The sequence below is a fragment of the Dromaius novaehollandiae genome, chromosome 13 (genome assembly GCF_036370855.1).
Source record: "Dromaius novaehollandiae isolate bDroNov1 chromosome 13, bDroNov1.hap1, whole genome shotgun sequence".
Taxonomy (NCBI): Eukaryota; Metazoa; Chordata; class Aves; order Casuariiformes; family Dromaiidae; genus Dromaius; species Dromaius novaehollandiae.
In genome coordinates, this window is record NC_088110.1 from 911,231 (window position 1) to 938,080 (window position 26,850).

A 26,850-nucleotide genomic window follows, 5' to 3' on the forward strand; every position below is an offset into this window, starting at 1 on the left:
AGTGGTTAAGAACATAGAGTGTCCCCACTAGGGAGAGACAGGAGGAGTGCCCTGGAGCTGGATGCAGGAGGAAGCCCAGGATGGCTGTTGTAACAGAGGCAATGCAATGCCCGAACTGTTCCTTGTGGCTGCTGAGAGCTCTTCTGTTGTGGGTCTGAGAGGGTGCCCTTCCTTTCATTTCAGGCTGCCCCCAAGGTGAAAGGCCTGGCTTGCTGTGGCAATAGGGAGCCCTTTCCCTGGCTGGGAATCGAACCCAGGCCGCGGCAGTGAGAGTGCCGAATCCTGACCACTAGACCACCAGGGAGGAGATGCCCAACGTGCCTGTGCACCCTCCAGTGGGCACCAGCCCAGCCCTGCAGGGGACCAGCCCCTCCAACCACAGCCGGGCAGCAAGACAAATTGCCACGGCAGCTGGAGCCTGCCCGGGCAACTTGGCAGGCATTCTCCCTTCCTTCTGAGAAGGATGCCCTCGGCCTGGGCCTCTGGGCAGAGGGTGCCCTGCAATGGGGAGGCCCAGGGAGCGCAAGGTGGTGCTGTGGGGGGGCTGGTCACCGCTGGACACAGGTTTGCGCCATGAGCTATTGGCAGCGTGGCAGCCAGGCAAGGGCCTTGGGGGCTCTTTCTGCATGTTCAAATGCCCTTTTGTGCTGCTGAGATGGCCCCGGCTCTAGTCACAACACGCTGCCGGGAGGACACCACCAGTCCAGCTGCATGGCTCCTAACACCTTGGCAAAAACACCCTCCTGCATTGAACTCAGCTGCAGCTCTCCTAAGTGTGCCTCTGTGGAACGAAGCTGCCCGTATTTCCATCTCGAGCCAGGAGGTCTCACACACTGCTGTGCTCAATTGGCACAGAACTGGCTCCCTGGGAGGGGAGTCTGTCCTCTGCCAGGGTCAGTCCATCCCCACGCAGCGAGGAAACCACCGTGCGCCTCACTCAAATGCCTGCTCTGAAACAGCCCCTGCCCCAAGCACTTCTTATTCTGGAAGTCTCTGAGAAATGGTCCTGAGGGCGCTGACAGGGTCTGATGGTGCTGGGGCTCACAGGAAGCGCAGACAACACCCAGGACCTATGGGCAGTGGGCCCCGGGTGCTTGGGGCCCGTCCAGGAGATGAGCCTCCCACTGCTGGCACCACTTCTACACCTTGCTCCATGCAGGTGGGCCGGAGGGAGAGGAGCAAATCCCTCGCCCTGAGTCACCTCAGCCAGGTCAGCAGTGCTGCGTGCGTGGCCACTGTCCTGCTGCAGCACCAGGGGCAGAGCAGGTGGAGCTCTGCTAGGGCGCTCTCTCTAAGGAGAGCTGCGCCCAGCAGCTCTCTCTCGACACAGAGTGTGTGGGAAAGTGACACTGGAAGAGAGCGAGAAAAGGCTTGTCCCTGAGCCACCTCCACCACACGGTGCATGCACCTGCCCTCGAGCTGCACTGCTCTCAGTGCGGGTAGCAGCCTGGGAACGGGGGTGCGGCTCTGGCTCGGCCTTTCCCTGGCTCTTGGGATAGGGCCCAAGATCAGGGGCACTGCCAGTCCCTCAGCGCCGAGGTGCGTGATGACACAGAAGGAAGCATCACTGTGACAGCCCTTGGTGGAGGTCTCTGTGGCGCAATGGGTGAGCGCGCTCGGCTGTTAACTGAGAGGCTGGTGGTTCGAGCCCACCCAGGGACGGCCTCCTTTTGGTGGCACACCTGGGCTTGCCACACCGGGTGACACTCCTCTCGGGAAACTGCTCCTCTGCACAGTGAGTGGCTCTGGCTGCCTGCTCTTGTGCTGCTGCCCTTGCAGGCACTGCTGCCCTGCCTCAACCCATGTGCCAAGGCCTGACTGAGCCCTGGGGTAGAGGCCTCTTGGCACCCGTAGCAGCAGTTCCATCTCATACCCCGAAGAGCCTGCAGGCAAGCCTCAGAGGAGGCTGCTGCTCAGCCTTTTGCTCTGGCTTGGGCCTGACCACAGGAGCCCGCAGCACCTGGTCCTCAGCAGAGAGTCAGGATTTGCCTTTTCCCCTTCCCCAGCGGGGCTTCCACTCCCAGGCAGAGAAAGCACCAGCTCTCCAGCAAGCGGGCTGCTGCCCAGGGAAGTGTGACCAGACCCTGAGTCAAACTCTGTGCCCAGAAGACTTTAATCTAATTTCCTTAGACCCACCTAATTTAATTTAATCCCATCATGGTTTTCTTGTCCAAGTAAATCCCCACAATTTATGCATCCGCTGTACAAAGGAGACTTAGGTCCCGCCCGAGAAGTGATGCTGCTGTCTGTGTGGGGCTGAACTTTCCAATTTGCCCAAGAGACGTGAAACTGTCCTGCTGAGGACCTCTCAGGGCACCCCAGCTCTTAAGGCCGAGGTAGCAGCGGGCAAATCTTGTGTCTTCTCCCTTGAGTGGCTGGAGGGTCCAAGACTGGCTTGGAGTTGCTGCAGCTGCTTTGACTCTTGGTCTTGGAGCAGAGCATTTGTCTGAGAAGGAAAACTCTCCTTTTGGAGCCCTGAGGACACAGCTGAGCAGGCGGGACAAAAGGGCTGCATCAACACCCACAGGAGCCCTGCCTTGCCTGGCCTCTCTTCCTAGGACGAGCAGATGGGTCACTCCGGGGAGGTACCAGGGGGATGGCTCACCTTTGCTCCTTTGTGCCTCTGGGGACAGTGAAAAACCAGAGCAAAGAGATAAAGCGGAGGAGAAGGAGAGCTTGAGAAGGGCTGGGACAGTGCTCCGGAACGATCAGCTGGGCAGAAATCACAGCAGCCTGAGACAACAAAACCTGATGGCATGGGCTTCGAGCCCACCTTTCTGAGAAACCAGAGCCAAAATCCAGCTCCTTACACCACTCAGCTACATCACCTCACACATCATATCCGCTGCGGTATGCACCTGCCTTCCCCCTACACCAGCCCTCTTCAGACAGCTCTTCAGACAGCTGTCCAGCTGGCTACACGAGCCGCCCTTTGCAGAGTTGTCCTTTCCTCATCACCAGCCCCTGCACATGCTGTGAAACCAGCCCGTAACTTCCTTCAGTTCCGTTCTTTGCCATCCCCAAGAACTGATAGCTCTGAAACGGCAAATACAGAGAGTGAATTTGCCTCCCCACTCCTAGGGAGGCACGTGAGGGCTTGCTCCGTTCAGGTGCTGGTCTGCGAGGACACAGACTCACGTGTCCTGACTGCTCCCTGCTAGCTTGCCTTCACCTGACAGCTGTGACTGCTCAGCCTTGCTGCTCCAGGGTAATGGGGATATGCACACGTTTGCTGAGAGCAGGGTCTGAGTCGCCAGGCGCAAGGATTGTGTTCCCAGCACTCACAGGCTGTGGGGCCAACAGCTTGCTGAGGAGTGTTGAGAGCGGGCTGTTCAGGTGGGCAAGGAGGTGACTCCCGGGGAAGGAAGGGCTTCCCTGGGTCGGCTTGCCGCCTTGCGAGGAGGCTTCCAGCCTCCCTTAGCTAAGAAGCAGGCTACTGTTCTGCCCCTTCTCCTGGCATGCGGTGGGGTCCTGGCAGTTGAGGCTGGTGGCAAATGCGCATGATGGGGCTGCAGAGTCAGGTGAGCTTTCGTTGCTCACGTGAGCACGCATGGGGGACGGATGCTGCAGGATGCTGCAGGAAGGGCAGTTAGGAGGCCCTTGCTGTTCCCACCCTGTTGCCTGAAAGAGGCAGGCGGGAAATATGGCCCAGGGAGGCAAGGCAATCACACGGGCAGCTGTGATCGTATAGTGGTTAGTACTCTGCGCTGTGGCCGCAGCAACCTCGGTTCGAATCCGAGTCACAGCAAGGGTTTTGCCAAGCCCGCTGCCCGGAAAGGAGAGTTTGAAAAGACAAGGGAGGCATCTGCAAGGACGGGCCAAGGGGTTTGTTTCCACAGATGTCAAGGCCTAGGAAGGCGGTACAAGCTCTTCTGTGCTCTCTCTCTTCCAAACCTTCAGTGGGCTCATGCCTAAAATGATTTCCTGGTTTCTAGTGACTGTGCAGTGCCTTCTCCTGTGGGGCTGCCGTGGCAGCTACGCCTGCCTCTGGGAAAGCATTCAAGCTTCTCCATTCTCCAGGCAAAGCTTGAGAACTGAGAGACCCTGCCTGGAAAGCACCCAGCTTTTCACTCCCCTTTCTCTTGCCCTTGCTCCCCATTTTGCAGTAAGGAGACTCTCAGCTCCACACCACAAGCACCCTGCAACCCCAGCCCAACCGCGACTGCCATCCCACTCCATAGAGACCCAGCACCACGAGCTCTTCCCTGGGAGAAAGAGGACATGTTTTCCTTTGCGGAGAGCATGGGACTTTTCTGAGGTTATGCCACCACGCTTGAACCCTTCATTCCTGCTCCGGCCCAGCTGTAAGCTGTAAGCTAGCTGTGGGAAGGACACCCTCCGTGGAAGGGCAGAGCTGCCTTTCTCCCTTGCCTGCAGAGTGAGAGGAGCTGTGAGGCAGCAGCTTTTGCCTGCAGCTCCACCCCCGTGCGCGGCTGTGGGGAGCCAAGAGTGCTTCCTCCTGGCCTGCCTGGAGGTGGAAAGGTTGCCTAGGAAGGATCTGCCACAGCGAGGCTGGGCAGCTGGTGCTGGGAGAGTGTCTGCCTGGAGGGGAAATGCTGAAAAGCCAAAGGAAAACGAGAGCCTCTGAGCACTGGGTGGGGTCTGGATGCTGCAGGGAAGAGGTGCACCTGCTGCAGAGAAGGGAGGAGAGCCCAGCTCTGCCTCGGGGCTGCCGAACTGAGTGCTCTGCGGGCAGAGCCCAGGTCAAGCCTGGAACGGCCCCGAGTGCTTCTGCTGTTCCAGGGTGTCTGTATTGAGAGTTCCCAGGATGTCTGTATTGCGACAGATATCACTGCTAGAAAGCTGCGCTGCCCAAGGGAAGGGCAAGCACTGCTTGATCAAAAGCCCATGCTCCAGGTGAGGCTTGAACTCACACCCTCAGCATCCCTCTGCTTCGCACTGCTGTATAAGTACTGCGCGCTGGCCCATTGCGCCACTGGAGCACACTTGGAAAGGTGGACTGGAGCCCACGAGCAAACAGTTCTGCCTGTGATCACCATGGCTCATCGGCATTAACCTGGCACCTCAAGTGCTTTCCTCTTGCCTCGTACAACAAGGAGCAGCAAGCGTGCGCCCCCCGTGGTGTGCCAGGCTTGCAATCTACCCCAGGCCACGGAGTGCCAGGGCGAAGTGTCCTTCAGCAGGGCTTAGCTGGCTAGAGCCAGGAAAGGGGAAACCACAAGCACTTGGCCCTGCTCAGCACTCTCCAGCACTGGGTTACCTCTGGCGTGTCCTCACAGAGGCAGAGAAAGAAAGTCCACATCTTGGAGGAAGCGTATGGGTCCACTGCTGGGAAAGGTCAGGTCAGCAGCGAAATGCATGTCTGCCTCTCTGTCCTGACACCCCAGTCACCAAGCATTTCTGAATGCTTCCCTCCTTGGGCTGCCCCTTCTTGGTGACCGTTGAGATGGGAGCAGGGAGGAGAAGTCATCTGCAGACTGCTAGAACTGGTTCCCATCTTTCTGCACCACAGCTCCACTGCCTGTGTGTGCCTCGAGGGCGTTTGCCCCAAAGGGGAATGCTTCTCTCTCTTGCCATTGCTCCAGAACACCCGGAGCCGGCAAAAGGTGTCTGAGGGAACACAGGCTAACAAGCAAATACCTTCCCCCCACGCTGGTATTTATTTGCCACCAGCCCGTATTTCTTCATCTGAAAGACACAGGCCGAGCAGAAGGAGCAACTGGCTCCTGTGAATATTGCCCGGACAGACTGCAAAGGGGCTATTGTGGCCGGAAGAGCATGGTGCATCAAGGATTTGCTTTTGGGCTCAGCCCAAGGAATGCATCACAGCAAGGGAGTTTAACAAAAGAAAGAAATGTCCTTGACTGCCTCCCTCTTCTTCTTTTACTTGCCAGCTTAATATTTCCATACCTGCTTAAGCCTCACTCAGAGCAGCATGTGCCTCATGGATTCAAGCTCCTGCTTAGACTCAAAACCACAGCTGTCTCAGGCCCAGGGCTGTGAATGTATGTGTTTGGCTTCTGTTCCTGCAAAACAGCGGTGTCAGGGTACAGCTGCATCCCCACAAGTCCTACAGCCCTTTCGGCAATAACCGCCTTAGGTCGCACAGAGTTGTCTTGGGACAATGGCCAAATCGCTCTCCTAGGATGGCCAGAGGAGCAGGCAGTTCAGCGTGGTCTTCCCTCATGGATTCGGTCCCATGGCTTCCTCCGCCTGTCCTTGTTCCCCTGATCCTTGCTGGGGCTTTGTGTTTGGGTAGATGCTGTAACCCCAGGATCTTGAGGATGGCCTGCCTCATGACACTGTGCGAGGGCGGGGGCGGTGCGGGGTGAGCTGCTGGCCAAGGAAGAGGACTGCTTCCCTGGCCCCACTCAGGAGTCTCACCCTGCTGTGACTGTCCAGCCCCTGGTGTTTCTTTCTTGTGCGCCTGCTGATGTCATCCTTCTCCCAAGGGAAGGGGTCAGGCTGTGACTCCACACAGTGCCAGGTGGCCCAGGGAAGGCAGGGCTGATACTAATGCTAATGCTAATGTGAATTTGAATGCGAATGCTAATGGAGGAGCTGGACGTGAGTCTCCGCATGGTGCTGTTAGGGCGCTGACACCGGTTCCTGGAGCACGTGCACTCCCAGTGACTTTCTGGACAAGCCCCATTTGTGGGTGCAGCCTCTTTGCCTGGACATGGAGCTGCAGGGCCTCCTAGGCCTCCTCCTCCAGGAAGAGGAGGAGGAAGTAGCTGGGGGCTTCTGGAAGTAGATGGGGGCTGCCCTGGAGGGCAGTGGCACTGGCGGCACCAACCTGCGAACAGTCCCCTCGTAGGATTCGGCACCAAGGCGGGGAGGCTTCCCAGATGGGTCTCTGTGCACTTCCTCACTGTGTGCATCCGCAGTCTCCTCCTGAAGTCCTGTCCCAACTCCAGCCTTGATACAGGGCAATGATTGGCATGCCAAGGGCTTTGACCTGTGCTGGTCAGCGTCGTCTTGTCTGCCAGTGATACTGTTTTTCCCCACACCCTCAGACACTGAAAGAGCCAGAGGTGGGGAAAAGTGCTCTTCTCACTTTGGCTGCTCTGAAAGCAGAACCTTAGGCCGTTGAAGAAGTACATGAAACGAGTAGCTACAGCCATTAACCCAAAGAAGGAAAGATAAATGTGCATGGCGCTCAAGGAATGGAGTGGGCACTTATGCGGTCTGTCACCCAGCACAGGAGAAACACCACCACCACCACTCCCAAGAACGTGCCAGAAGTGCATCCTGTTGGCTGTGCTCAGCTCTGCCAAGATGTTGCTCTGTCCTCCCAAAGGCTGGGCTCACGCTGGCTCTTGGACCCTTTTGCACAGCCGTTGTAGAGGTGCCCCACTGCAACATCTTTGAAAACCTAATTCAAGAAAGCTCTAAGAAAATCAACCCCTTCCACGAGGCAAGAGGGGAAGAAGGTCTAAAGAAGCCTTGGTGAGAAGGGCAAGCACAGGCATGCTGCTTTCCTGCCCCTTGGCCTTTTCCTGGTGGTGAACTGTGGGTGCAAGGCCTTTAGTCCACTGCCACTGACTGCTTTGCTTTGTTAAACGCTGCAAGGGCCGCATCAAGTCTGCTAAATGAGGTATAAAAGCTTGCCAGAATCCTAGGAGACCTAGGAAAGCTTGCAGCTGTTCTACAGTCGTAGGGACAGGATATTGCTGGGTAGTATTATGCACCATTTCAGGCAGGAGTGGCCTTCGTTTGTCCTGTCCATACTGCTCCTAGAAAGTGAACACTAATATCTGGTCCTTGTACCTTTTTTCGGTTCACGGCCCACCCCCTATCCTGGAAAGCATGTGCCAGTGCCATTAGCTGCTCTTTCACCTGATTTTCAGATGGTCCCATTATCAAAATATCATTGATGTAATGATGACTAGTGCATTCTGGGAGAGGTGTTGGGAGGTCGGCAGCGACCATTTGATGACATATTATGGGGCTATGCCTATATCCCTGCGGAAGTACCTGGAATGTATACTGCTTAGCATTCCAAGTGAAGGCAAAGTGGTCCCTGTGAGGCTGGGGATATAGCAACAGGGGAAAAGGCATTTGCCAGATCCACCACAGCCTTCCATTCCTGCAAATTTTTGCCCACTTCTTCTAACAAGGTCACCATATTGGGGACCACTGCCATCAGGGGTGGGACCACCTTATTCAGTTCTCTGTAGTCCACAGTCATACGCCATGAGCCATCCAGCTTCTGCACAGGCCATATTGGGTGAGAGCAGCCCCAGCACCTGGGCTTGCCCAGGCCTCACAGGGAAGTGCGAGGAGGAAGCGTGCCCTCCCGTGGTGCGAGGGCAGCTGTGACTTTGATGTGGAATGTCCCACTGTGACCCCAGCCCATGTCACCAAGGAGCTGCCAGGCCTCCTGCCACCCCTCCCACAGACCCTGAGAGCCTTTTCCACCTTGGCCAAGGGCAACTGTACTGGGTGTTGTAGGGAGCTGCCTCCACTCCACGCTGTGGCACAGCGAAAACCACGGCGGGGAGGTCCTTGGCTGGGGCTGCATTCCAGAAGCATTCCAGACGTTGAGGGAATTCTTCTGCTCCCCTATAGATCTCAAAGAACCTCACTTGGTTGCCGTGTACATGTGACCACTTTCCAGAGGAACGTGAAAGTCAGCTCATCCTCCCCCACCAACAGAGAGTAGTGTCTGTTTTCCCTGGTTTTTAGGTTGGCTTTAATTAACTAGAAGCCTCTTGTTTTCCTCCTAATCTTGATGGTAGGGGGAAGGGCAGCTGTGGTCTGGCACAGGAGGTGGGCCAGAGAGAGCTAAAAGCCAGGATTGCTTTTCTCCCTAGCACACTTCCTCCTTCTCTGAGACTGGGTCCCCTAGTGTTAGTTCAGTTTCACCCCAAAACAGAGTCTTTCCGACCACCTCACTGCCTTCAGTGCCCCTAGCAGGAGGCGGGTAATGGTCTCCGCAGGCTCTGGCTGTGGCAAACGGCACTGGTTTTCTTCTTGTGCCATCGCGAGAGGGCCCACCCCTGGGCATCCTGAGCTTTCCTTGGGGCCTCTTGGGCCTCATGGGAGTGCTACAGCTCGAGGGCTTCTCCCCTCACTGTTGACATGAATGCAAGGACTCCAGTACACCAAATGCTCCAGCAGAGCTGCCTTCTGCTGCAGAGGCTGGCACCCAGCTGCTTGTGAGCACCAGAGGGAGAACAGTCTCATCCGGCACTCAGATAATCTCACCCGGCCTGTGTGTTTTTAGCCTGCTGCAAACAATTCAGGAGAGCTCCTCTAAGGCAGAAGAGGAGGGCAAGCAGGAAGAACTTCTTCAAGCCAGACCTCAAACTGCACTTTGTGTTTGCAGACATCAGAACAGGGCAGAACAGGTGAGCAGAGGAGCTGAGTCGTGGAGACTGCTGTCTCCAAAGAGCAGGCCAGGGGACCATGGTCTTTCAAGCTTGCCTGCTCATGCCTGGCAGGCAGAAGCTGTCCCCAGAAGCCAAAGGGGAGGAGTAGCACTCTGCTATGGTGGGGGCATGAGTGGATCACCCCTCCCTTGAACTTGCAGTGAATGAAGAGGGCCAACCGCACCCGGGGCTCTATTTGCAAGAGCGTAGCCAGCCGGGTGAAGGAAGTGATGCTTCCTCTGTCTTCAGCACTCGCGAGACCTCCCTTGGTGCCCTGGGTCCAAGGGTGGGGCTCCACCATGCAAGACAGGCTTTGATATGCTGGAGCAAATCCAGCGGAGGCTCCCAGGATGCTCAGGGGACTGGAGTACCTGGTGTCCAAGGAGAGGTGGAGAGGACTGTGTTTCTTCAGCCCATTGAAGAGACGGCTTAAGGGGCAGTGTCCTTGGTGTCTGCAACTACCCAGGGTGAAGGGCTAGAGGCAACTTAGCCAGCTCTTCTCAGAGGCGCACAGTGACAGGATGAGAGGCACAAGGCACAGAGCTGCAAAAGGGTAGCTTCCAGCTGGGTGTTAGGAGAAATGTTTCCACCATGATGGTGGTGAAAGTTGGGAACAGGGCCCCAGAGAGGCTGTGGGATTTCTACCCTTGGAGTCATTCAGCCCTCAGGTGGACACACCCTGGGCAGCAGGCTCTACGTGGCCCTGCTTGGAGCGGGGCCTTGGACCAGAGCTCTCCAGAGGTCCCCTCCAACCAACCCCGTTCAGTGGCTCCGTGCTGTGGTCTGACTGGTTGAACTCCACTGGAGCATTGCATTTCATGGTTGCAGCTCTGAAAAACAGCCTTTCCCTGCCCTCATTCACCTTGTCACGAGCGACATCAGCAAGAGAGAGTGGGGCCAGCAGGGAGCTGTGCTGAACCCCGGCCAGGCTATGACTGCAGGGTCCCTGCCTGGGGCCGTGCTTCTCCTGGGGCTTTCTGAGGGCAGACCAGACCAGTTGGGCTGGAGGACGCACAGGCCCTGCAGTTAATGGCTTCTGCAGTGCTGTGAGTTGAGAGTGCCTGAGGGAGGTTAGAAGCAGCCTCAAATTTGTGCTCTGGTGCCAATGGAGGCTTGGCGGCATCACGGGACACTGCTGGAGGCTTGGCCACCCTCACCAGTGCCCCCGCTTGCAAAAGAGGAGCGGACTGCTGCCTTCGTGCACAGAGCAGAGGAGAAGAGGGGCAAGCCAGAGAGGCTGCCGCGGCTGCACAAAGAGTAAGTGTGCCCCAGCCCCAGCCCCGGCCTGGGAAACTTGAGCGGCAGCAGCTGTTCGAGGTGTGAGGAGCCCCAGTTCCTCAGCTCTGGGGCTGGGTATGGCGTCCGCTGATTTCTCACGGCATGGGAATGACCCGGGCTAGACTCTGATGCTAGGCAGCCCCAAGCTGCCTGGCGAGTTGGAGGCTGTGGGTACCAGTGGGAGCGTGTGGGCAGGGGCTGGTAGAGAGCAGAGGCAGGAGAGCCTCAGCCAGAAGGGGAGAGAGCACTCTTCCCTGCTGTTGCAGCCATCTTTCCGTAGGAGCAAGCCACACCCTGCAGCTCTTGGAAACTTACCAAGTGCATTGGGAGGAGTGGAAACAGAGAGTAGAGCTGAACCCCAAGAGAAGCACTTCCTCTGGTAAATTTCTCCGGCTAGGGCTGGTGTTTCCCCTTCCTCTCTACTGGCCTTCCCTCCACACCCAGGAGCACCCAAGGGAAGGCGGGGGGGGGGGGGGTCTTCTGCGGGGGTCCCTCGTGGGAGAGCAAGAGGCTTTGGAGGCTGTGGCCGGGGACCAGGCACCCTTCCAGGCCAGGGGCAGGTGTTGGGCACCCAGGGGTAGGGTTTCCAGATGGCATCAGAACATTGTGGCTACCAAAGAGGAAAGGATTCCTCCAGGCTTTTGGCTCTCCCTTTTCATAACGAACACTCCATCCTTGCCTCCCCAAGTCTCCACACCCAGATGCTTTGCCCTGTGGATCGATGCCGGTTGGATCATCTCTGCAGGCTGATTACCGGCACATGGGACCTTGTCATGTCCTTGCCTTGGACACTGGGGCCCCTGTCCCATCCTAGAAAGCCCAGAAATGCCAGCAGAAGCAGGTCCCAGAAGACCTGGCCTGCACTAGGCCTGCAGCCTTTCCGTGCCCTTCTGCCTGTGCCTAAAACCAAGCGGTTCCTTTCTAATGCCCTAGCCCTGGGCAGCAGATGACTCTCCAGGATCAAAGGGAGAGGTACCAGGACTTGCTGGCTGCGCAGAAGAAATGTGAACATTGCGGGGAAGTCTGGAAGCATGGTCCTGAGCCATCTTGCTAGCTGCGGAAGCCTGCCTGGGCCTGAAGAGCGATCAGTCCCAAGGCACTGCAGCTGCAGGGCCAAGTGGAGGCCTGTCAGCGTGGGAGCTCCCACGGCTGTTCTCAGTGTGGCGTCCATTGCAGCCATGCAGCTCTTAGCAAAGGGGGTATTAAAATCTACCTACCAGGGCAAAAGAAAAGTGGCGGGTGCTTGTTCACAGCTGCAGTAACCAGCCTGTGCCTCACAAGGGACAGTGCTGCAGGAAAGATGAAAGGAAGAGCTGTTAAACCCCCTGTGCTCCTCCACAGTTATTTGCAGAGCCCTAACAGAATAACACCCATACATGGCCCGCAGCATACAGACATGCATGCCACAGAGTGGATGTGCATGCCCACCATGTTAAGGAAATTAGGCTTGTCGGCCACCATAACAGGGCTCGACCCTAGGTTCCTGCAAGTAAAGTTCAGAGTCAAATCAAAACAAATGAAATTTTAATCACGTGCATGCCATAATTACAGCTCGAGCTGGGTGCCTCCTCAGAGGGACCCTAACATAAACAAATCCTGGGCAATTATAGTTTTTTCAACTTACATTTCCCACCCCTCACGTGGTATTTAGACCCATAGTAATTTTTTGGTCTGGGGTCTCCTTCTCCTCATTGGGTCTCATCGTCATTCTGAGGTAAGCTGTTTTTCTCCTTATTTTTGTTTTTTGCGGTCTCTGATGATGGTTGTACCTCTGTTTCTGTTGGGTCTTACTGTTGTGTCTTAAGGTCCTGAGGAGGAGGTGATTCTAAATCATAACAATTAACACTGCCCCAGCAGTGAGCTAAGGCTTTGTCCCTCAAGGTCCTAATGCCCTGCTCCGGTCTTATTTCAAAGTCTTGACATCCTCCCTTTCGGAGTGTGAGACGCGGGAATGCAGACTGCTTGTAACTTCCTTCTCTTCCCAGCTTGAACCAGCTCTGAGGCCCTTTTCTTACTGGACTAAGTAAGAAAGTTCATTATTTTATCTAAGTGCAGCTTAAGGCTTCAGCAAATTTAGCTACTCATGCTAAGCAAGTTTTATATAAGTTGTGCTAAGCGGCTACCTCTAGACAGTTTCAGTTCGCTATTCTTTAACACACCAACTCCTAACCCACAGTCAGGACAGCGCACATGCGCGCGCGCACACACACACACACACACAACCACACATGACCCTTCCTTCACACCTGTGTTCATGTATGGAGTAATGCGGAAGAATGTCGAGGAGACAGGTGATGGGAACTAGGTAGACTGTCCCAGGAGGGAAAAGAAAGAGTGTAAGCTGTCCTGCACATCTAATCTCTTACAACCCCTAGCTTGGCATGCTTTAGCAGCTATAGTATCACACAACCATTTCACGATCATAACATAATTCTGTTTATTGCGTGTGTGCCTGTTGCATAAAAACCTATTAGTTCCCCCTCCCTGGGTTCCTTGCCATCACTGACAGTCAGTGGTGCCAGGGATTCTCCCATCTTCTTATTGCCTCGATTGGGATAACAGTGGGGAACCCCCGCATAGACCCAGAGGTAATATAAACACCTTCTAACGATCCTTGTGTGCTTTGTATTTGTGTATCCGTCCCTGCCTGGGGTTGGGGCGGCGCCCCTGCCTTGCACCCACAGTTGCGATAGTCAGCAGGACACACAAATAACAATGCCATGGTCTAAGAAGGCGAAGGGGGAAGGCGAGAGCCGAGGGAAGTTGCTCACCCTCGACCACCTGGATGGCCCCAGCCTGAGCGGTGGGGGCTGGTAGCCACATTTCTTGCCACGTTGGCAGTCCCAGCAGACTGGCTGGAGCTGGCAAAAGGAGAAGACGTCACCCCGAAGGCAGTTGAATCTGCTTTGTGAGCTATGCCCTTTCGAGCTGCCTCGGAAGCCTCTCGAAAGTTAGCCGGACGGCTTGGCTGGGCCTTGCTAGCTGCTATTAGAGCCTTTGATAAATGATATCGTATCCTTGCAGCACCAAGTGAAAAAGTTGGAAAGGAGGTGGGGGATTTGTGAGATGCAAAAGCGATAGCCCAAGAAGTGATTACAGCATGAGCTGAGAAAAGCCAAGATTTAGCCCATAAGATGGAGCGGCTAGCTTTGCGGATGGCTAACAAGTGCCACGGGCATTATGGGAAGGTAGCTGCTTACTGTTTCTCAGGTGTGGGCGATTGTAACTCAGCCTTCCTGGGATCCAGAGGAGTGGGATGGTAGTATTTGGAGTACCTCATCTGACTTGGAAATTGAGTTTGATATCGAGCAAGAACCCAGTAACACTCAGGTGCGGCCGCTTGTTCAGATGCGGGGGGAGCGACAGATAAATAGGCATACCATAGAGCAGTCAAGGCCTCATACGCCAAAGGAATTATGTGAGTTTTTGACTACATTTCAGCAACAACCGGGGGAGTTATTACCAGCATGGATGGTGAGAGCCTGGGACAATGGGGCTGGATCATTAACGTTATTAAGGGAAGAGTTGAATTTAATGAGCCCGTTGTCCACGGATGCTCAAGTGCAGCATTATCTCTCCCAACTTACGTTTGCATGGGACAACGCTGGTTACCCTGTAGTTGCTCCTTCGCTGTATCAGTGGTTACGTGCCGCGGTGGTAGGGGCTTACCCGCCTGTGGGTGAGCTGGCTGCCATGGTGGGGACTTGGCGTACCATGGAAGAAGGAATAAATATGTTGCAACAGTTGAGGGCAGCCACTGGATTAGCGGACGGTAATGGTCCAGATGGTGTAGAAATAACACAGCAAATGAAAACGCAGCTATCGAAAGGGCCCCCAAGTGCCTTGAAACCATTCCTGTTAGGGATGGCGATGCCTGCTACTGGTACAGTAGGAGTGCTGGCGAATAATTTGCGAGACCTGGCTTTGGTGGGTGGACCAGATTCTACACAGCTAAGGGTGGCTCAGAAAGTTGGAGCAAAGAGACAGGGAGGAACGACTGAAGCGAGAGGAAAGGTCACACAAAAACAGGCGTGGACTGACTTGCTGCAGGTGGGGATATCGTGGGATGAGATCAGTGGCTTGCCCACTGCTGATTCATTCAAGCACTGGCAGCATTTGCCTGCCAATCAACAAAACTGAGCTAAGTCTGCTGCCCCACCTGCACCAAGTGCCCCCTGGAAGCTGCCTGCTAAGACACAATGAAGGAGAGGCAGGTGCCCTGAAATCCGAGCGTGGGTTGCAGCGCATCATCCGGGGGACCGATGCCCATACGTCCCTCGGCGAATTAGATGGCGCTCGGGAGGGGAAATAGCTGTGCTTGCTTTAGTAGATACGGGAGCAGAAGTTACAGCGTTACACAGTGCCCCAAACCTTGGAAAAGCAACAGCGCACATCTGCGGTTTGGGCGGCTCTGCCACCCTCGCTGTGCGGGCAATAGTTACTTTAGTGACTGGGAAAAGCCCTCCCTTCTCCACTCCAGTCTTATTGGCACCTATTCATGAATCTATTTTAGGAATTGATGTGTTCCTAGGTTGAGATATACACACAATGCAAGCATTGTTCTCTTTTGGAAGGAGTCCCTCACTGCCACAAGTGCGAGTAATCACTCTAATCAGAGGCTACCAAAATGGGACCCTGTAGATTTGCCTATACCACCTGTCGTTGTGCAAATAAAACAGTAGAGCACACCAGGAGGAGAAACAGAAATTCAGGAAACAATAGATGCTCTGTCCCATGCACAGATAATACGTCTTGCCCTTTAAATCGGCCTTTAATAGCCCAGTGTGGCCTGTGCAGAAGCTGGGATGGCTCATGGCGTATGACTGTGGATTACAGAGAACTGAATAAGGTGGTCCCACCCCTGATGGCAGTGGTCCCCAATATGGTGACCTTGTTAGAAGAAGTGGGCAAAAGTTTGCAGGAATGGAAGGCTGTGGTGGATCTGGCAAATGCCTTTTCCCCTGTTGCTATATCCCCAGCCTCGCAGGGACCACTTTGCCTTCACTTGGAATGCTAAGCAGTATACATTCCAGGTGCTTCCGCAGGGATATAGGCATAGCCCCATAATATGTCATCAAATGGTCGCTGCCGACCTCCCAGCACCTCTCCCAGAATGCACTAGTCATCATTACATCAATGATATTTTGATAATGGGACCATCTGAAAATCAGGTGAAAGAGCAGCTAATGGCACTGGCACATGCTTTCCAGGATAGGGGGTGGGCCGTGAACCGAAAAAAGGTACAAGGACCAGATATTAGTGTTCACTTTCTAGGAGCAGTACGGACAGGACAAACGAAGGCCACTCCTGCCTGAAATGGTGCATAATACTACCCAGCAATATCCTGTCCCTACAACTGTAGAACAGCTGCAAGCTTTCCTAGGTCTCCTAGGATTCTGGCAAACTTTTATACCTCATTTAGCAGACTTCATGCAGCCCTTGCAGCGTTTAACAAAGCAAAGCAGTCAGTGGCAGTGGACTAAAAGCCTTGCACCCACAGTTCACCACCAGGAAAAGGCCAAGGGGCAGGAAAGCAGCATGCCTGCGCTTTACCCTTCTCACCAAGGCTGCTTTAGACCTTCCTCCCCTCTTGCCTCGTGGAAGGGTTTGATTTTTTTACAGCTTTCTTGAATTAGGTTTTCAAAGATGTTGCAGTGGGGCACCTCTACAACGGCTGTGCAAAAGGGTCCAAGAGCCAGCGTGAGCCCAGCCTTTGGGAGGACAGAGCGGCAGAGCGATGTCTTGGCAGAGCTGAGCTCAGCCAACAGGATGCACTTCTGGCACGTTCTTGGGGGGGTGGTGGTGGTGTTTCTCCTGTGCTGGGTGACAGACCAGGAGCACCCAAGGGAAGGGGTGGGGGGGGCGGTCTTCTGCGGGGGTCCCTCGTGGGAGAGCAAGAGGCTTTCGAGGCTGTGGCCGGGGACCAGGCACCCTTCCAGGCCAGGGGCAGGTGTTGGGCACCCAGGGGTAGGGTTTCCAGATGGCATCGGAACATTGTGGCTACCAAAGAGGAAAGGATTCCTCCAGGCTTTTGGCTCTCCCTTTTCATAACGAACACTCCATCCTTGCCTCCCCAAGTCTCCACACCCAGATTCCTTGCCCTGTGGATCGATGCCAGTTGGGTCATCCAAAGTCTCATGCCCCACCTGACTCCTCTGCAGGCTGATTACCGGCACATGGGACCTTGTCATGTCCTTGCCTTGGACACTGGGGCCCCTGTCCCATCCTAGAAAGCCCAGAAATGCCAGCAGAAGCAGGTCCCAGAAGACCTGGCCTGCACTAGGCCTGCAGCCTTTCCGTGCCCTTCTGCCTGTGCCTAAAACCAAGCGGTTCCTTTCTAATGCCCTAGCCCCGGGCAGCAGATGACTCTCCAGGATCAAAGGGAGAGGTACCAGGACTTGCTGGCTGCGCAGAAGAAATGTGAACATTGCGGGGAAGTCTGGAAGCATGGTCCTGAGCCATCTTGCTAGCTGCGGAAGCCTGCCTGGGCCTGAAGAGCGACCAGTCCCAAGGCACTGCAGCTCCAGGGCCAAGTGGAGGCCTGTCAGCGTGGGAGCTCCCACGGCTGTTCTCAGTGTGGCGTCCATTGCAGCCATGCAGCTCTTAGCAAAGGGGGTATTAAAATCTACCTACCAGGGCAAAAGAAAAGTGGCGGGTGCTTGTTCACAGCTGCAGTAACCAGCCTGTGCCTCACAAGGGACAGTGCTGCAGGAAAGATGAAAGGAAGAGCTGTTAAACCCCCTGTGCTCCTCCACAGTTATTTGCAGAGCCCTAACAGAATAACGCCCAAACATGACCCGTAGCATACAGACACACATGCAAAGAGTGGATGTGCATGCAGGAGCAGACCTCAGCAGTTCCTGAGTACCCAGCAGGATCAGTCTGTGCTGTGGGCAGGAGAGGGACCAGGACAGTGACAGGGCCCAGGGATGGGCCTTAGGGCCTGCTATATGCTGCGACGGGTGGGTGAGCAGAGGAAGGATGCGGGACAAATCTGTCTTCGGTGAGTTGGGGGCCTTGCCTCCTCCTTGGAGATGGCTGGCAGGCCTGGCGCTCTGTGAGGCCAGCTGGAGACCTCTCCAGGCACCCGTGGCTGAACAAAAGCCAAAGAGAGAAAGGGCAGCATTTGCAACACTGAAACCGAGGAAAGCAGAGGGAGAGCTACAGAGGCCCGGGTACGGCAAGCTTTTGCTAAAAAGCCCGACAGGCAAGAGTAACAATCTGTTGTGATGAGGCATAAATTTATCATCCCTCCCTTCAACAGGGAGCTGACAGCAAGCTTTTGTGCTTTTGGGGCCCAAAGTGACTGCACCGGTGTCTGAACACAATCACAGCCTGACACTCAGGACGTTACTCCCTGTGCCAGGCCACAGGGCAAAAGAGCAGCCTCTACTTGGTGTGATGGGAGCAGGAATTTGATGGCGGTGTTCTGCGGTGCCTGGGTTGAATACAAAGGTGTCGCCTGGTTCATTTAAAGCCTTTGAACCCTGAGTTGCAGAACTGGACACAGCTTCTACCCATCCCTTTCTTCTCCCACAAAGTGGGGCGCCCCGTGGTGATGCTGCAGTGGGCTCTGAGCAAGCTGCCTCAGGCTTTGGAGGCAGGAGAGCTGCCCCAGCTGGGGCAGTGCCAGGGAGCCCCAAGAGCACTGCACCATGGCAATTATTTTGTTTAACTGTGGCCCAAGTAATGCAAATACACAATCCTCTGTGGTGTTGCAGTGGGGCACCTCTACAACGGCTGCGCAAAAGGGTCCAAGAGCCAGCGTGAGCCCAGCCTTTGGGAGGACGGAGTGACATCTTGGCAGAGCTGAGCTCAGCCAACAGGATGCACTTCTGGCACGTTCTTGGGGTGGTGGTGGTGGTGTTTCTCCTGTGCTGGGTGACAGACTGCATAAGTGCCCACTCCATTCCTTGAGCGCCATGCACATTTATCTTTCCTTCTTTGGGTTAATGGCTGTAGTTACTCGTTTCATGTACTTCTTCAACGGCCTAAGGTTCTGCTTTCAGAGCAGCCAAAGTGAAAAGAGCACTTTTCCCCACCTCTGGCTCTTTCAGTGTCTGAGGGTGTGGGGAAAATCAGGAGCAGTATCACTGGCAGACAAGACGACGCTGACCAACACAGGTCAAAGCCCTTGGCATGCCAATCGTTGCCCCGTATCAAGGCTGGAGTTGGGACAGGACTTCAGGAGGAGACTGCGGATGCACACAGTGAGGAAGTGCATAGAGACCCATCTGGGAAGCCTCCCCGCCTTGGTGCCGAATCCTACGAGGTGACTGTTCGCAGGTTGGTGCTGCCAGTGCCAACACAACAAAACAACAACAAAACCATGATGGGATTAAATTAAATTAGGTGAGTCTAATGAAATTAGATTAAAGTCTTCTGGGCACAGAGTTTGACTCAGGGTCTGGTCACACTTCCTTGGCCGCAGCCCGCTTGCTGGAGAGCTGGTGCTTTCTCTGCCTGGGAGTGGAAGCCCCGCTGGGGAAGGGGAAAAGGCAAATCCTGACTCTCTGCTGAGGACAAGGTGCTGCAGGCTCCTGGCACCCGGCTGGCTACGCTCTTGCAAATAGAGCCCCGGGTGCGGTTGGCCCTCTTCTCCTCCGCTTTGGCTTCTGGGGACAGCTTCTGCCTGCCAGGCATGAGCAGGCAAGCTTGAAAGACCATGGTCCCCTGGCCTGCTCTTTGGAGACAGCAGTCTCCACGACTCAGCTCCTCTGCTCACCTGTTCTGCCCTGTTCTGATGTCTGCAAACACAAAGTGCAGTTTGAGGTCTGGCTTGAAGAAGTTCTTCCTGCTTGCCCTCCTCTTCTGCCTTAGAGGAGCTCTCCTGAATTGTTTGCAGCAGGCTAAAAACACACAAGCCGGGTGAAGTTATCTGAGTGCCGGATGAGACTGTTCTCCCTCTGGTGCTCACAAGCAGCTGGGTGCCAGCCTCTGCAGCAGAAGGCAGCTCTGCTGGAGCATTTGGCGTACTGGAGTCCTTGCATTCATGTCAACAGTGAGGGGAGAAGCCCTCGAGCTGTAGCACTCCCATGAGGCCCAAGAGGCCCCAAGGAAAGCTCAGGATGCCCAGGGGTGGGCCCTCTCGCGATGGCACAAGAAGAAAACCAGTGCCGTTTGCCACAGCCAGAGCCTGCGGAGACCATTACCCGCCTCCTGCTAGGGGCACTGAAGGCAGTGAGGTGGTTGGAAAGACTCTGTTTTGGGGTGAAACTGGACTAACACTAGGGGACCCAGTCTCAGAGAAGGAGGAAGTGTGCTAGGGAGAAAAGCAATCCTGGCTTTTAGCTCTCTCTGGCCCACCTCCTGTGCCAGACCACAGCTGCCCTTCCCCCACCATCAAGATTAGGAGGAAAACAAGAGGCTTCTAGTTAATTAAAGCCAACCTAAAAACCAGGGAAAACAGACACTACTCTCTGTTGGTGGGGGAGGATGAGCTGACTTTCACATTCCTCTGGTACCCTCAGGTACCCTCCCCTTTGGGGTGGCTGCAGGGTGGAGGGCATAGTTTCACACGACAAGGGGAACAGCTTCCTGCACATCTCTAAGGGGCTCGCATGCCCAGGCTTGCTCTTCTGGCACATCCAGCCCAAAGACATGCTTAGCGAGGTGATCCTCAGTCCTCACAACACAAGGCCTGCAATTACCAGCCTTCAAATGGAAGCAACGTTTTGGCACAGCTTCGCAGCCTATCGCCAATCATCTCCACATGGTCTTTCTCCCCCCATTCAAGCGCGCTGGTTCCCTGGGAAAGGTAGACCCCTCCGCCACTGGCTGCTCAAGGTCGCATTTTGATCCCCTGCAGAGTGCTGAGGGATCTTCCTAAATTCCTGCTGCCTCCGCACAGGCAGATTCCTGTAACTAAGGAGCGGCTTGCAAGGTATACCAGGGCACGGAATGCCAGGGCAAAGTGCCCCTCAGCAGTGGCAGCTGCAGTTGGTGCTGCAGGCCTGCCCTGAGATACCTTCCAGGAGGAGTCCCCTGAGATCTGCCGTGATGAGTAAGCAGAGGCACAAGAGAAGCAGCCTACCATGGCAGGCCTCGCATTTTAAGCTTGGCTCCAGTCACCTACTGCGGAGGCCCAAAGGAAAACCAACACACCGCTCTCACCAGTCAGCTGTGGCATGACCTTTTCCCTCGGTCTGCTTGGTGCGCTCTCTGTCCTTTGCCTCCCGGCCTTTGGCGGCCTTCCAAGAGCCTCTGGAGGAAGAGGCTGGTCTCAGAGGCGTGATCTCAGTTGCAGTGCTGGAAACAAGAAAGGGACCAGAGGGAAGCTGACACAAGAGCCTCGCAGAAACCTGCCACATGCTTGCCGCCAATCTGGAAAGATTAAGTCATGGAAAGACTTGTTGGCCGCCCTTCAGATTTCATTCTGACAGAGTGAACGGAAGAAACAGCTCCTTCAAAGAACTCCAAGAGCACCTCAGCCTTTTCTCCAAGAGGCTCACCTGGCCAATGACTTGCTTCCTTTGGTTTTCCACCCCTTTTGCTTTTTCTGGCCAGTGCCAGATAATGCAGGTGGCAAAGGCCTTTCTTGAGAAAGGAGGCATGCAACGGGAGCACTCCCTGGAAGTAGGAAGGGAGAAGACTCTTCAGCAAGCGTCTTTGTGAGCAGTTGAGCACAAACACACGTGCACATGCACGCTCCCCTCTCTCTCAAGAGTCAGCTGGGACATGACCTTTTCTGTCCACCTGCTCTTTGTCACCAGTGTGTTCCAGGGATCCCTTGGAGGGAGATTCCACTTGTTTTTCCGGGGGAAGCTTCCAATCAAATCTGGAAAGGCGAAGACGACAGGTTGAAGAAAAGGCACCACTTTGGCACTTGCATTCACAATCCAGTCACAGAGAGATTTGAGAAGGCCAGCCAAGCCCATAGCTTTCCAAAGCAGACTATGCAATGTCCTTGAGAACTCTGTTAGAAACCGGAGAGACACAGTCAAGACCGCCACGGCCTGTGAGCACACAAGAGGCCCCACCAGTCCGTGCCAGGGCTTCCCTATCCTAACGTGGAGAAAGTGTACTCCTGGCCTCCTCGCTGCCCCTGGAGACCATCTCGCATCTCCTCTTCCTATTCGCCAAGCAGGAGCTGAGAAGCAAATGTACTGTGGCAATACGAAGACACTGCCAGGTCCCCTGCGAAAAGCTGTGCTTGCTCTTCCTGATACCACCAGCTGTCTCGTCCCTGGGGTCTGAAACAGAGACAGAGCTACGTGAGAGCATTCCAGCGACATTACTGCATTGCTTGTAAAGGCAGCAACTCTTTCTGTGGTCAGGGAAGGGGCTGCCACCGGGACACCCTGAAACAAAGTTTTCTTTCCTAACGTTAGCCCTCAACTAGGAAAGCAGAAGATGCACAGCTCAGAGTTGAGAATGAGGAACAACATTGCCAGGCAAGATTCAAGACAGGCAAGGAGGACACTCCTCCTCTGTTACTGGAGAAGTCAGCCGCAGGAGAAGGCGTTCGGTTAGCCAGGGTTTCTGCAGACTGGATTTTGCCGCTTGGCTTGTTATGACCCTGCCCAGAAAGAGAACACCTGGCTCAGACGTGCTGTTAGCCTCACAGTCTCTCCAAGGATTCAGATGGTTGCATCCATTGCATGGAAGAGGACAGAGACCTGGCCCTTGCTTTGTCTTTGCCCAGTGGGTAAGACCTGGCATAGAACTAGGCGTAGCACGGGGAAGCGATCGACTTACCTCAAGGAGAGCTTCTAGCAGCTTTCCAGTGCCATCCACCATGAGGAGGAAGTCATCGTAAAATCATATGGTCGCTTCCTTGTTCTATACAGAGAGAATGCCAATGGCCTTGAAGACAAAGTCCACGTGCTGTCTTCTCGAGATGGCCTGGAAGATTGCTATTGCGGTCTTGGTTAGGCAACACTGCACTGCTGTAAAAGGCCTGCGGGCGCACACGGGTAGATCCTCGTACCGCAGAGGGATGATTCTTACGTCACCTAGTCAGCAGCAGAGGAGGAACACAGTCATTCGGCCATGTCTTCAGAGCGGTTTGCATGCCCCTCGAGCTCGGTGCTAGGGCAGGCAAAGGTTTTCATCTGTCTCCTTACCGGGAACATCTTCTTGAGCACATCGGAGCTGGTATTCTTTGGCAACAACCTCCGATATACAAAACATGGGTCTCCGAACAATGGAAACCTCACCGTTCATGGTGAACTCCTAGTGGTTAAGAACATAGAGTGTCCCCACTAGGGAGAGACAGGAGGAGTGCCCTGGAGCTGGATGCAGGAGGAAGCCCAGGATGGCTGTTGTAACAGAGGCAATGCAATGCCCGAACTGTTCCTTGTGGCTGCTGAGAGCTCTTCTGTTGTGGGTCTGAGAGGGTGCCCTTCCTTTCATTTCAGGCTGCCCCCAAGGTGAAAGGCCTGGCTTGCTGTGGCAATAGGGAGCCCTTTCCCTGGCTGGGAATCGAACCCAGGCCGCGGCAGTGAGAGTGCCGAATCCTGACCACTAGACCACCAGGGAGGAGATGCCCAACGTGCCTGTGCACCCTCCAGTGGGCACCAGCCCAGCCCTGCAGGGGACCAGCCCCTCCAACCACAGCCGGGCAGCAAGACAAATTGCCACGGCAGCTGGAGCCTGCCCGGGCAACTTGGCAGGCATTCTCCCTTCCTTCTGAGAAGGATGCCCTCGGCCTGGGCCTCTGGGCAGAGGGTGCCCTGCAATGGGGAGGCCCAGGGAGCGCAAGGTGGTGCTGTGGGGGGGCTGGTCACCGCTGGACACAGGTTTGCGCCATGAGCTATTGGCAGCGTGGCAGCCAGGCAAGGGCCTTGGGGGCTCTTTCTGCATGTTCAAATGCCCTTTTGTGCTGCCGAGATGGCCCCGGCTCTAGTCACAACACGCTGCCGGGAGGACACCACCAGTCCAGCTGCATGGCTCCTAACACCTTGGCAAAAACACCCTCCTGCATTGAACTCAGCTGCAGCTCTCCTAAGTGTGCCTCTGTGGAACGAAGCTGCCCGTATTTCCATCTCGAGCCAGGAGGTCTCACACACTGCTGTGCTCAATTGGCACAGAACTGGCTCCCTGGGAGGGGAGTCTGTCCTCTGCCAGGGTCAGTCCATCCCCACGCAGCGAGGAAACCACCGTGCGCCTCACTCAAATGCCTGCTCTGAAACAGCCCCTGCCCCAAGCACTTCTTATTCTGGAAGTCTCTGAGAAATGGTCCTGAGGGCGCTGACAGGGTCTGATGGTGCTGGGGCTCACAGGAAGCGCAGACAACACCCAGGACCTATGGGCAGTGGGCCCCGGGTGCTTGGGGCCCGTCCAGGAGATGAGCCTCCCACTGCTGGCACCACTTCTACACCTTGCTCCATGCAGGTGGGCCGGAGGGAGAGGAGCAAATCCCTCGCCCTGAGTCACCTCAGCCAGGTCAGCAGTGCTGCGTGCGTGGCCACTGTCCTGCTGCAGCACCAGGGGCAGAGCAGGTGGAGCTCTGCTAGGGCGCTCTCTCTAAGGAGAGCTGCGCCCAGCAGCTCTCTCTCGACACAGAGTGTGTGGGAAAGTGACACTGGAAGAGAGCGAGAAAAGGCTTGTCCCTGAGCCACCTCCACCACACGGTGCATGCACCTGCCCTCGAGCTGCACTGCTCTCAGTGCGGGTAGCAGCCTGGGAACGGGGGTGCGGCTCTGGCTCGGCCTTTCCCTGGCTCTTGGGATAGGGCCCAAGATCAGGGGCACTGCCAGTCCCTCAGCGCCGAGGTGCGTGATGACACAGAAGGAAGCATCACTGTGACAGCCCTTGGTGGAGGTCTCTGTGGCGCAATGGGTGAGCGCGCTCGGCTGTTAACTGAGAGGCTGGTGGTTCGAGCCCACCCAGGGACGGCCTCCTTTTGGTGGCACACCTGGGCTTGCCACACCGGGTGACACTCCTCTCGGGAAACTGCTCCTCTGCACAGTGAGTGGCTCTGGCTGCCTGCTCTTGTGCTGCTGCCCTTGCAGGCACTGCTGCCCTGCCTCAACCCATGTGCCAAGGCCTGACTGAGCCCTGGGGTAGAGGCCTCTTGGCACCCGTAGCAGCAGTTCCATCTCATACCCCGAAGAGCCTGCAGGCAAGCCTCAGAGGAGGCTGCTGCTCAGCCTTTTGCTCTGGCTTGGGCCTGACCACAGGAGCCCGCAGCACCTGGTCCTCAGCAGAGAGTCAGGATTTGCCTTTTCCCCTTCCCCAGCGGGGCTTCCACTCCCAGGCAGAGAAAGCACCAGCTCTCCAGCAAGTGGGCTGCTGCCCAGGGAAGTGTGACCAGACCCTGAGTCAAACTCTGTGCCCAGAAGACTTTAATCTAATTTCCTTAGACCCACCTAATTTAATTTAATCCCATCATGGTTTTCTTGTCCAAGTAAATCCCCACAATTTATGCATCCGCTGTACAAAGGAGACTTAGGTCCCGCCCGAGAAGTGATGCTGCTGTCTGTGTGGGGCTGAACTTTCCAACTTGCCCAAGAGACGTGAAACTGTCCTGCTGAGGACCTCTCAGGGCACCCCAGCTCTTAAGGCCGAGGTAGCAGCGGGCAAATCTTGTGTCTTCTCCCTTGAGTGGCTGGAGGGTCCAAGATTGGCTTGGAGTTGCTGCAGCTGCTTTGACTCTTGGTCTTGGAGCAGAGCATTTGTCTGAGAAGGAAAACTCTCCTTTTGGAGCCCTGAGGACACAGCTGAGCAGGCGGGACAAAAGGGCTGCATCAACACCCACAGGAGCCCTGCCTTGCCTGGCCTCTCTTCCTAGGACGAGCAGATGGGTCACTCCGGGGAGGTACCAGGGGGATGGCTCACCTTTGCTCCTTTGTGCCTCTGGGGACAGTGAAAAACCAGAGCAAAGAGATAAAGCGGAGGAGAAGGAGAGCTTGAGAAGGGCTGGGACAGTGCTCCGGAACGATCAGCTGGGCAGAAATCACAGCAGCCTGAGACAACAAAACCTGATGGCATGGGCTTCGAGCCCACCTTTCTGAGAAACCAGAGCCAAAATCCAGCTCCTTACACCACTCAGCTACATCACCTCACACATCATATCTGCTGCGGTATGCACCTGCCTTCCCCCTACACAAGCCCTCTTCAGACAGCTCTTCAGACAGCTGTCCAGCTGGCTACACGAGCCGCCCTTTGCAGAGTTGTCCTTTCCTCATCACCAGCCCCTGCACATGCTGTGAAACCAGCCCGTAACTTCCTTCAGTTCCGTTCTTTGCCATCCCCAAGAACTGATAGCTCTGAAACGGCAAATACAGAGAGTGAATTTGCCTCCCCACTCCTAGGGAGGCACGTGAGGGCTTGCTCCGTTCAGGTGCTGGTCTGCGAGGACACAGACTCACGTTTCCTGACTGCTCCCTGCTAGCTTGCCTTCACCTGACAGCTGTGACTGCTCAGCCTTGCTGCTCCAGGGTAATGGGGATATGCACACGTTTGCTGAGAGCAGGGTCTGAGTCGCCAGGCGCAAGGATTGTGTTCCCAGCACTCACAGGCTGTGGGGCCAACAGCTTGCTGAGGAGTGTTGAGAGCGGGCTGTTCAGGTGGGCAAGGAGGTGACTCCCGGGGAAGGAAGGGCTTCCCTGGGTCGGCTTGCCGCCTTGCGAGGAGGCTTCCAGCCTCCCTTAGCTAAGAAGCAGGCTACTGTTCTGCCCCTTCTCCTGGCATGTGGTGGGGTCCTGGCAGTTGAGGCTGGTGGCAAATGCGCATGATGGGGCTGCAGAGTCAGGTGAGCTTTCGTTGCTCACGTGAGCACGCATGGGGGACGGATGCTGCAGGATGCTGCAGGAAGGGCAGTTAGGAGGCCCTTGCTGTTCCCACCCTGTTGCCTGAAAGAGGCAGGCGGGAAATATGGCCCAGGGAGGCAAGGCAATCACACGGGCAGCTGTGATCGTATAGTGGTTAGTACTCTGCGCTGTGGCCGCAGCAACCTCGGTTCGAATCCGAGTCACAGCAAGGGTTTTGCCAAGCCCGCTGCCCGGAAAGGAGAGTTTGAAAAGACAAGGGAGGCATCTGCAAGGACGGGCCAAGGGGTTTGTTTCCACAGATGTCAAGGCCTAGGAAGGCGGTACAAGCTCTTCTGTGCTCTCTCTCCCAAACCTTCAGTGGGCTCATGCCTAAAATGATTTCCTGGTTTCTAGTGACTGTGCAGTGCCTTCTCCTGTGGGGCTGCCGTGGCAGCTACGCCTGCCTCTGGGAAAGCATTCAAGCTTCTCCATTCTCCAGGCAAAGCTTGAGAACTGAGAGACCCTGCCTGGAAAGCACCCAG

The 26,850-nt window shown here is 55.6% G+C and overlaps 7 non-coding genes across 7 annotated transcripts; 4 read left to right on the forward strand and 3 right to left on the reverse strand.

The window, feature by feature from the left end:
- Positions 1 to 232: 232 nt before the first annotated feature.
- TRNAE-CUC (transfer RNA glutamic acid (anticodon CUC)) lies at positions 233 to 304 on the reverse strand. The gene has a single exon. It is a non-coding gene; the product is annotated as a tRNA-Glu (tRNA).
- Positions 305 to 1,588: 1,284 nt separating this feature from the next.
- On the forward strand, positions 1,589 to 1,662 carry TRNAN-GUU (transfer RNA asparagine (anticodon GUU)). The gene has a single exon. It is a non-coding gene; the product is annotated as a tRNA-Asn (tRNA).
- A 2,014-nt stretch (positions 1,663 to 3,676) lies between these two features.
- TRNAH-GUG (transfer RNA histidin (anticodon GUG)) lies at positions 3,677 to 3,748 on the forward strand. The gene has a single exon. It is a non-coding gene; the product is annotated as a tRNA-His (tRNA).
- Positions 3,749 to 4,849: 1,101 nt separating this feature from the next.
- TRNAI-UAU (transfer RNA isoleucine (anticodon UAU)) lies at positions 4,850 to 4,943 on the reverse strand. The gene is made up of 2 exons: positions 4,906 to 4,943; positions 4,850 to 4,885 (listed from the first exon to the last, which is right to left on the reverse strand). It is a non-coding gene; the product is annotated as a tRNA-Ile (tRNA).
- Positions 4,944 to 23,021: 18,078 nt separating this feature from the next.
- On the reverse strand, positions 23,022 to 23,093 carry TRNAE-CUC (transfer RNA glutamic acid (anticodon CUC)). The gene has a single exon. It is a non-coding gene; the product is annotated as a tRNA-Glu (tRNA).
- Positions 23,094 to 24,377: 1,284 nt separating this feature from the next.
- Positions 24,378 to 24,451, forward strand: TRNAN-GUU (transfer RNA asparagine (anticodon GUU)). The gene has a single exon. It is a non-coding gene; the product is annotated as a tRNA-Asn (tRNA).
- A 2,014-nt stretch (positions 24,452 to 26,465) lies between these two features.
- On the forward strand, positions 26,466 to 26,537 carry TRNAH-GUG (transfer RNA histidin (anticodon GUG)). The gene has a single exon. It is a non-coding gene; the product is annotated as a tRNA-His (tRNA).
- Positions 26,538 to 26,850: the final 313 nt, after the last annotated feature.